We start from the raw sequence: 9,649 nt of genomic DNA, 5'->3' as shown, positions 1-9,649 counted from the left end.
TCACGTGTTGATAGACAATGGCTCTTCATTGAATGTACTTCCCAAAGAGGTTCTGAACAAGCTCAGTCCTGAAGATGCTGTGTTAAGATCAAGTAATATAGTGGTGAGAGCCTTTGATGGTTCAAGAAGAGTGGTGCATGGAGAAATAGATCTCCCGATCAAAGTAGGCTCTCAAGTCTTCGATTCTACCTTCTATGTAATGGATATTCGTCCTGCGTACTCTTGTTTGCTTGGGCGCCCCTGGATCCACGGGGCAGGTGCTGTGACCTCCACTCTACATCAGAAGTTGAGATATCCAGTGAAGGGAAAGATCGTAACTGTTTATGGAGAGGAAGAATATATGGTCAGTCATGTGAATACATTTAAGTATGTTGAAGTGGAAGGTGAATATGTTGAGACTCCTTGCCAGACATTTGAAGTAGTTCCTTGGGTCGTTCCCGCTACTGAAGCTCCTCCTATGGTTAAAAGAGTTCCTGTGGTTACCAGAGTACCTCCTACAATGGCTTCCCTCAAAGATGCTAGAGCTGTGGTTGAAGAAGGTGGTTGCACTATTTGGGGTCAGCTTCCCGACATTCCTTACAAGTCTGACAAGTTTGGTCTGGGTTTCACTGCAGAGTCCCAGAAGGTTGTTCGTCGTGCTCGTGCTGTTCGTATCACCAATCCAGGGAACATGAAAGATCAAATCAATGCTGTGGGTGACTATAATGAAGACTACAATCTGGATAACTGGATTTTTCCTACTGTGGGTGATGGGCTCAACAATTGGAAGACTGAAGACGTTATTCCTATCTCCTTTAGTCAGGAGTAAATACTATTACTGTGTTGTTATTTTTAAGTTTGTAATTAAACTTTTAAGCCTTGTGCCTTACCCGGGGCACAATGGTATGCTTGTTTCGGGATGTCATTTCATTTGCATACTTCATTCAATAAAAATCAATGGACGTTTCGTTTTCGTAAATATTGGGCTCTTTGTTTTTCTTTTATTTTCATCAGCTATGTGTTCTTACACACACCCACATCACTAAAATGCAGATCCTCATCCACTCTGGATCCTGTTGATAACAGTTCTACTATTGCCAATTATAATTTCGAGAATCCGATCTATCAAGCTGAAGATGGAAAGGATGAAGATTGTGAAGTACCTGTAGAGCTTGCTAGGTTATTACAACAAGAAGAGAAAGTTACACAGCCGCATGAGGAATCAATTGAGGTTGTAAATCTGGGTACTGAAGTAGACAAGAAAGAAGTCAAAATAGGAGCAGGCTTGGAAAACAGTGTCAAAGAAAGATTGAGTCGGATGTTACGTGACTATGTAGAGGTTTTCGCTGGAAAAATCAAGAGATGATATGGAATGATGAATGTCAAGAAGCTTTTGACAAAATCAAGAAGTATCTCCAAGAACCTATAAATTTGATGCCACCAGTTGAAGGAAGACCTCTAATCATGTATTTGACCGTGTTAGAAAATTCAATAGGGTGTGTGTTGGAGCAACATGACGAGTCTGGTCGAAAAGAGCATGCAATATACTACCTTAGCAAAAGGTACCGACTGTGAAACAAGATACTCCCAGCTCGAGAAAGCTTGCTATGCTTTGGCTTAGGCTGCTCGCCGACTAAGACAGTATATGTTGAATCATACCACTTTATTGATTTCTAAGATGGATCTTATCAAATATACATCTGAGAAACCTGCTCTCTCCGGAAGAACAACAAGATGATTGCTGAACTCTGCACGCAGTTCAAAATAAAACACCATAACTCTTCTCCGTACCGGCCAAAGATGAATGGTGCCGTGGAGGCTGTTAATAAGAATATTAAGAAGATTATACAAAAGATGACAGTAACATACAAAGACTGGCATGAGATGTTACCCTTTACTCTTCATGGTTATCGCACTTCAGTGCGCACTTTGACAGGGGCAACTCCTTTCTCTTTGGTCTACGGAATGGAAGCCGTGTTACCAGTGGAAGTTCAGATTCCCTCTCTAAGAATCATGAAAGAGGCAGGTTTAGACGAGGATGAATGGATTCAGACTCGACTCGACCAGATAAATTTGATTGATGAGAAGAGGTTGGCGGCTGTTTGTCATGGTCAGATGTACCAGAAACGGATGATCAAAGCTTTCAATAAGAAGGTTAAGCCAAAGGTATATCAGGCTGGTGACTTGGTAATCAAGCGTATCATACTACCACAGGGTGATCCTAGGGGCAAGTGGACTCCTACATATGAAGGACCATTTGTGGTCAAAAGAGTATTCTTAGGAGGTGCCATGATGCTTACTACTATGGATGGTGAAGACTTTCCACAGCCTGTAAACGCAGACATAGTTAAAAAATACTACGCATAAAAAGAGACCCGCTAGGTTGACTGGCCTAGGCAAAAATAAGGGCATCCCGGCAAACCAAAAGGGTTCGGGCAAAAATTAGGGATATATATAAAAAAAATGTACACCCGGCAAGTCGAAAACCTGAAAAGGCGGCTTGGGCAAAAAAGGGTATCCCGGTGGATTGAAAACCTGAAAGGGCAATCCAGGCAAAAGTTAGGGATTAAAGCGTATGACTATGTCTCGTTTGGATCACTCATGTAACTTCAACTGATGGTGCTACCTAAATCAAGTTCAAACAGATAAAGATCAATCCAATCGTTTCTGTCTCAACATCAGAAGATGAGATATTTGAAGATAATGGCAATAGTAGAATTGAAACTCAATAGGATCATTTTTCACATAGCTGTTTTCTTTGTTTTATAAAAAATTTACGACGAATTCCTCTTACTAGGATTTCTGTCTCCTTGTACAAACTTGCCTATGTATAGGTCACTTTGTGATATAAATAAAATTTCATCTTTGAATCCAGATTTACTTTTACTCTATTTACATAAGTGAAAACGTCCATTGGTTGTGTTTGAATGTATCTATGCTTTTGAATACGATTGATGTCTACCAGAAATGCATAAAAATGCAGTAATAGTATTTACTAAGGACGAACGAGGGTAGTAGTTCAACGAAGCTTCGCCGGTTCATCCCCACTACAAATCCCCAGTAGAGCAAATCTATCTTTATAGATACTTCGAATTACGTCTCCCCTTGAATTTATGTCCATCTCTTTTATCCTCAGTCGGGATACTCAGGAACTTATTCCTTCAATAGAAGTACGACGAACGAATACGGGAAGTGACAAATACTATACTATCAAACAAGACGGGAACGAGTTCCTCATACTCTTCAGCAACGAATCGGGATTTATTTTCCCTAGCCAGCAGTTGTTATACAAAGATATCCGGACGCTTCAGGCCGCATGATTCATACATACATCACTTACATCATACCATAGCATATCCATAAGTGCATAATACATTTACTTAGATGCACCATGCCATGCATGCATACATATTGCATAAACTAACCTTTTCCTTGCAGGATGGTTATATACAGATAAAATACTATCAACAATTCACAACAGGTCAGAAACGATCTATACGAAGATCTAGTGCTGATACTTAATCATTACTCAAGGTGTCCTTGGATAGTAGGCAAACGGTCTATACGAAGATCTATTCCCTAGTCCAGGATGTTTTCAGGAGAGTTAATCCTGATACTCTTTTGTCCTCGGATAGTAGGCAAACGGTCTATACGAAGATCTATTCCCTAGTCCATGATATTTTCAGGAGATTTCATCCTGATATTCTTTTGTTCTTGGATAGTAGGCAAACGGTCTATACGAAGATCTATTCCCTAGTCCAGGATATTTTCAGAAGATTTAATCCTGATATTCTTTTGTTCTTGGATAGTAGGCAAACGGTCTATACGAAGATCTATTCCCTAATCCAGGATATTTCCAGAAGAGATAATCATCACGAAGATTTATTTCTACTGGTCTATTCAACAATTCAAAACAGTTCAGAGACGATCTATACGAAGGTCTAGTGCTGATATTTAATTCAGAAAGAAATCGCCACGAAGATTTGATTCTGACACTTAAATTAAAAGTATGTTCTTAGATACGATTCAGAGACGGCCTATACGAAGACCTAGTACTGATATCCAGTATCAACATCAAGATATTATCACCTCCTGATATTATGGATGGCATCTATAAGCCCATCTCCAGTTCTTCCAAGTGGCATCTTCAAGCCCACTTAAGCATATACAACCAGTCATCAGTGTTACTTTACGCACCGGCGAGTGCAAATTTTTGGGCTTTTGTGTTCAATCCCTTCAACCTTCCAAGTCACGAATGGCACACAGGCCAATCTAACTCCTCAGGTTTCAGAAAATTGAACAGGGGCAGCTGTTGCACCCCAAAATTTGCCCTCTATTTTTAACTCTAACCAATTTTTTTTGTTTCACATTCATTTGCATCATCTTCATAGCATAACATTTTTTTCTGTCTTAATATTAGCCAGAATAATTTCTCGGAATTTACAAACAGACTGGTCAAATTAACTTTTTAACTGTGCCTAAAATTAGTCAACGAAAAAATGTCAAGTTTAAGTTTGCAAATGTCGGTAACATTAATCTGCGGTTCACGTGGTTTAATTTGACATGCTAAAAATATTTTTACGACTATTTTTGGTCATATGTTGATCAGTCTGAGCAGTTTAAACGGTCATAATTTTTATTTCAAAATCCGACCAAACGCTGTATTTTTCCGAGTCATTTATTTCGCGCTGATTATTTTGACGTGTTCATTTTATTTTTTCGAGCATTTTGGTGCCCGACTTTTATTTTTTTGAGTCTATTTATTTTTATATTGGGTCTAGAATAAATAAATAGGTTAATTAGTTTTTATTTTAATTTTAACTATTTTAATTATTTAACTTTATTCAGTTTTTAATTTAATATTGGGTTTCAAAATAAACTTAGGCCCATTATCATTAACCTAATTTGTTCCTATATATATTTACTAGCATGATTGATAGAGAGAGGCAAAAAAAAAAAGACAGAACAAAAAAGAGAAACTGAGAGTGGCTGATCTATACTATCGTACACACAATTTGGTAATAGTTTATATATGATATATACTTTATCTATTTTGTTGATATATTTGTTACTGTGTTTCAAATACATGTTCATATGTGTGACTGTGTTATGTATTCCAGATACATGCGGTTTGGTTAAATATATCAGGATATCGCCGTTTTTTTTTTATGCACATAAGTATAACATGTATAATAATTTGGTTCATTGTATTATGTATTTGATGTGTTTGTTTTTATATAAGTTTTACATGTCTCATAATATATAATATAATATAATAATATTTTTGTTGTTAATAAAAATGCATATGGATCATATAATATATAATTTATAATATGTAACTAGTGTGTTAAATATATATATATATATATTTCTATTTTATGTTATAATTTGATTATGTTTTCGGATCGGATTGTGTCAATACGCCGTTTTCACATATACGTGTATGAGGCGTGACATTTGTGTTATCCGATTCAGTTGCGATGATCGCAATTTTGCGCTAGCAACGCCGTTGTTTTTTTTTAATTCATATTTTTTTATATATACATATATTTAGATCTGCACATTTTTTTTCATAACTAACTACCCTGATTTTTCCTAAACCCTGACAATTTCGCCACAAACTCTAAATTTCAAATCTAAAACTTTAACTGTGTTGTTTCCTCTAAATCATAAACTTTTTCTTAAACCTTAACAAACCTTATTATTATTTCCTATTTTCGCTCATATTTATGTTATTCATACACTGTAACTGCTTCGCCCTTGTAATATTTTAAGTTTTAACTTGTAATATTTTCAGTTTTACTTTTCGCCATCTTTATTATGTAACTGCACCAAAGCGTTGTAATAATTAGGGTTTTATTTTCTGCCATTTTATTTTTCTGTCATTTAAATTCTTGCCATTGATCCTATATTAACTGCGTGGTTTAGTAATGTAGGGCGTGAAAACCTACTAAATTAATTATTTAATATTTTTCTATAACCTTTATATTTTTAAATAAATAATAAATACTAACTATTTTAATAACTTTTTTTTATTACTTACTTATAATAATAAATCCTTATATATTTTGTAAATAAAATCTAATTGACCATTTTTCTAATTGAATAATAATAATAAACCTATTAATCTAATAATTTGATATTTTCTATAATCTTTATTTATTTTGTAAATAACTAACTTAATATTTTTCATATAACTCTTTTATTTTATAATTTGTACATTAATGTATTTTAAATTCTTTTATTATTACTAATTTATTTTAAACTCATATTTTTCTAATAACTTCTAAAAAAATCTAACTTGTTTAACCTAAAATAATTTCTTTTAAAATTCTAACCTTTTTATTATCACTTTATTATTATTGTTATTTTATTATTGCTTTATTATCATTGTTTATTTATTATTTTATTATTATTTGCTTTTATCTATTCTATTTTTGCTTCATTATTTTCCTTATTTTAATTTTGTTTTATTTATAATATTAGGAACAAATGTATAGGTTGTAAATTTATTCTTTCTCGTCTGATTATTATGTATCTGTCCCATAGCCATGTAATAGTTTAGGAATTTATTTTTCTTGCTTTTATTTTTGTAAATATTTATTGCGTGGTTAGTAATTTAGGGAGTGCAAAAAACTAACTGTAAATAATTGAACTTAGAAAATTAAATTCAAGACAAATATCTGAAAAATAACACACACACACGTAAGTCGATCTTTGATCGCCATCTGTACTTCCTAGGGTATTCCTCTTGGTTGCCTTCTTTAAATGGTCAAGTCCCTCGAAAATAGGGGTGTCTTAAGCAAAGTCCCTTCAAACAGAAAAATCATCAAGTCCCTATAAACTTAAAAGATCAAGTCCCTACGAGGTTGCCTACGATATAATGATCTTGTCCCTTCGGTAAATATGATGATAGTCCCTACGAGTTGCTAAAGACACCCCTTATGTTGCCTTCATTGACCATACGATGACCCTACGCCCGTCCCTTAAACACATCCAAGGTAATGACTACCTATTCCTTAATAATAGGGACAGTCTTACCATTGAAAGAATATATGAGAACACGAAAGACTTAATCTAGGGTAGGTATCTCATAGTTACTTGCTCACACTTTTCAAAATTACTTTTACACCTCACAATTTCTAAACTAGGCTTTGTATACACCCATACGAGGGTCATTACTAAGTACTTAAAGAAATTTTTCTAATCACACACTACACTCTTGCAAACAAACAAAGTGAGCTAAGTAACTAAGAGCCCATGGATAACCATGGATATAAAGGGTGCTAATACCTTCCCTTTGTATAACCTACCCCCCGAACTCAAAATCTTTTTAAGGTCTTTCCTGTTCTTTTATGTCCTTTCCTTTTGGATAAAATAAAAGTCGGTGGCGACTCTTGCTATCCGCAACATTTAACTAAAGTCAGTTCTCCCACCGTGTTACACCATACTCTCATCAAGCACGGTCAAATACATGATCAATGGTCTTCCTTCAACAGGTGGAGACAGAATCGGAGGCTCGAGCAGATACTCTTTAATACTATCAAAAGTTTTCTGGCAATCTTCGGTCCAATCATAAGACTGATCTTTCTGAAGAAGCTTGAATATAGGCGCACATGTGGCAGTCATATGCGATATAAATCTTGAGATATAATTCAAGCGGCCGAGAAAACCTCTTACTTGCTTCTCAGTTTTGGGCGCAGGCATTTCTTGTATTGCTTTGACCTTGGCAGGATCAACTTCAATACCCTTCTCACTGACAATAAAAACCAACAACTTACCGGAACAAACACCAAAAGTACACTTATTGGGATTCAAGCGGAGTTTGTACTTTCTCAAACGCTGGAATAGCTTCAATAAATGCTCAACATATTCTTCTTCATCTCTTGATTTAGAAATCATGTAATCAACATAAACTTCAATCTCTTTATGCATCATATCATGAAAAAGAGTGGTCATAGCTCTCTGGTATGTTGCACCAGCATTCTTTAAATTGAATGACATCACTCTATAACAGAATATTCCCCATGATGTAATGAATAAGGTCTTCCCCATATCTTCAGGTGCCATCTTGATTTGATTATAACCATAAAGTCCATCCATAAACGAAAAGACTTTGAATTTAGCTGTATTGTCTACCAACATATCAATGTGTGGAAAAGGAAATCATCTTTTGGACTAGCTTTGTTTAAATCTCTATAATCAACACACATGCGGACTTTTCCATCTTTCTTTGGAACAGGCACAATGTTGGCCACCCACTACGGATATTCGGAGGTTACAAGAAAACCAACATCAATCTTCTTCTGCACTTCCTCTTTGATCTTTACTGCCATATCAAGATGAGTCCTCCTTAACTTCTGCTTGACCGACGGGCATTCTGGCTTCAACGGCAATCTATGCTCCACAATCTCAGAATCCAAACCAGGCATGTCTTGATAGGACCAAGCAAACACATATGGATACTCTCGAAGAAGATCAATCAACCCCTTCTTAGCTTCTGGACACAATTGAGACCTAATCTTAACTTCCTTCACATCATCCTCGGAACCCAAGTTGGCTAGCTCAATCTGCTCCTCAAACGGCTGAATAACTTTTTTTCATGCTCAAGTAAACGAGATAATTCATCATATACTTACTTCTTCATCAGTTTCTTCCTCAGCCTCAAACACAGGGAAATCAAAGTTTGGAGAGGGAGTAGGATCATTGTATTCAATGAGTTTGAGAACCAACATGCATAATGATTTGATATTTTGATTTTAGAGAAGTGAATTGTGATCAAATATCATGCAGATGGAATATTATTATTTATTTATGTTTTTTGTGATTACCATTTTCAGAAAAGCAAAAAGTAAAAACAAAAATCATAGATGTGGATGAATAAAATTGTGTTTTATTGATGATAATATAAATGCCCAACAATGTTCACTTCTCCCTTAGGCATAGGAGAAGGATTTTTTCTTTAAAATGAAAAACAAATTACTTAGAGCGATGGATAACAGTGGGAACATCAACAACAACCCAATTGTTGCAAGTCTGGCCATGCGTCACAAAGTTGGTGCAAGCTTCATCTTCATTATCACCATCTTCAATCACAGCAGTTGAGTGTTGATCATTATCATGAATGAACCCTCCACTGCGGAAACTCGGTTGCACATCTTCAGTTCTGACATTAAACGATCCTGGATGAAATCCTAATCCAGCCATATTCTTGTTCTCAGCGATCTCTATCATACGGCCCCACTGATTAATGTTGTCAGCCCCAATAGCCTTTTGTGCATCCTTTAAAGAAGACATGTGTGCCCCCGTTTTTTTTACTTCATCGGCAATAGACAAGGCTTGGAACAACATTCCAATCTCCTCCTTAGCTTCAACATATGTAAAAGATGGCAGATGGCTCACCAAAAATGCTTTCTCTCCACCAACAATGACAAGTTTTCCGTTCTTCACAAATTTCAATTTCTGGTGTAGAGTAGACGTCACTTCTCCAGCTTCATAGATCCACGGCCTTCCCAACAAGCAGCTATAGGCCGGGTGGATATCCATTATCTGGAAAGTAATTTTGAAATCACTCGAACCTATCTTAACTGGAACGTCCACTTCACCAATGACGGTTTTACGTGAACCATCAAACGCTTTAACAATCACGCCATTGTACCTCATTGGGGCA

Source organism: Lathyrus oleraceus, chromosome 7, assembly GCF_024323335.1.
Source record: "Lathyrus oleraceus cultivar Zhongwan6 chromosome 7, CAAS_Psat_ZW6_1.0, whole genome shotgun sequence".
NCBI classification, from domain to species: domain Eukaryota; kingdom Viridiplantae; phylum Streptophyta; class Magnoliopsida; order Fabales; family Fabaceae; genus Lathyrus; species Lathyrus oleraceus.
The sequence above is the reverse complement of the archived record's forward strand: the minus strand, read 5'-3'. Positions refer to the sequence as shown.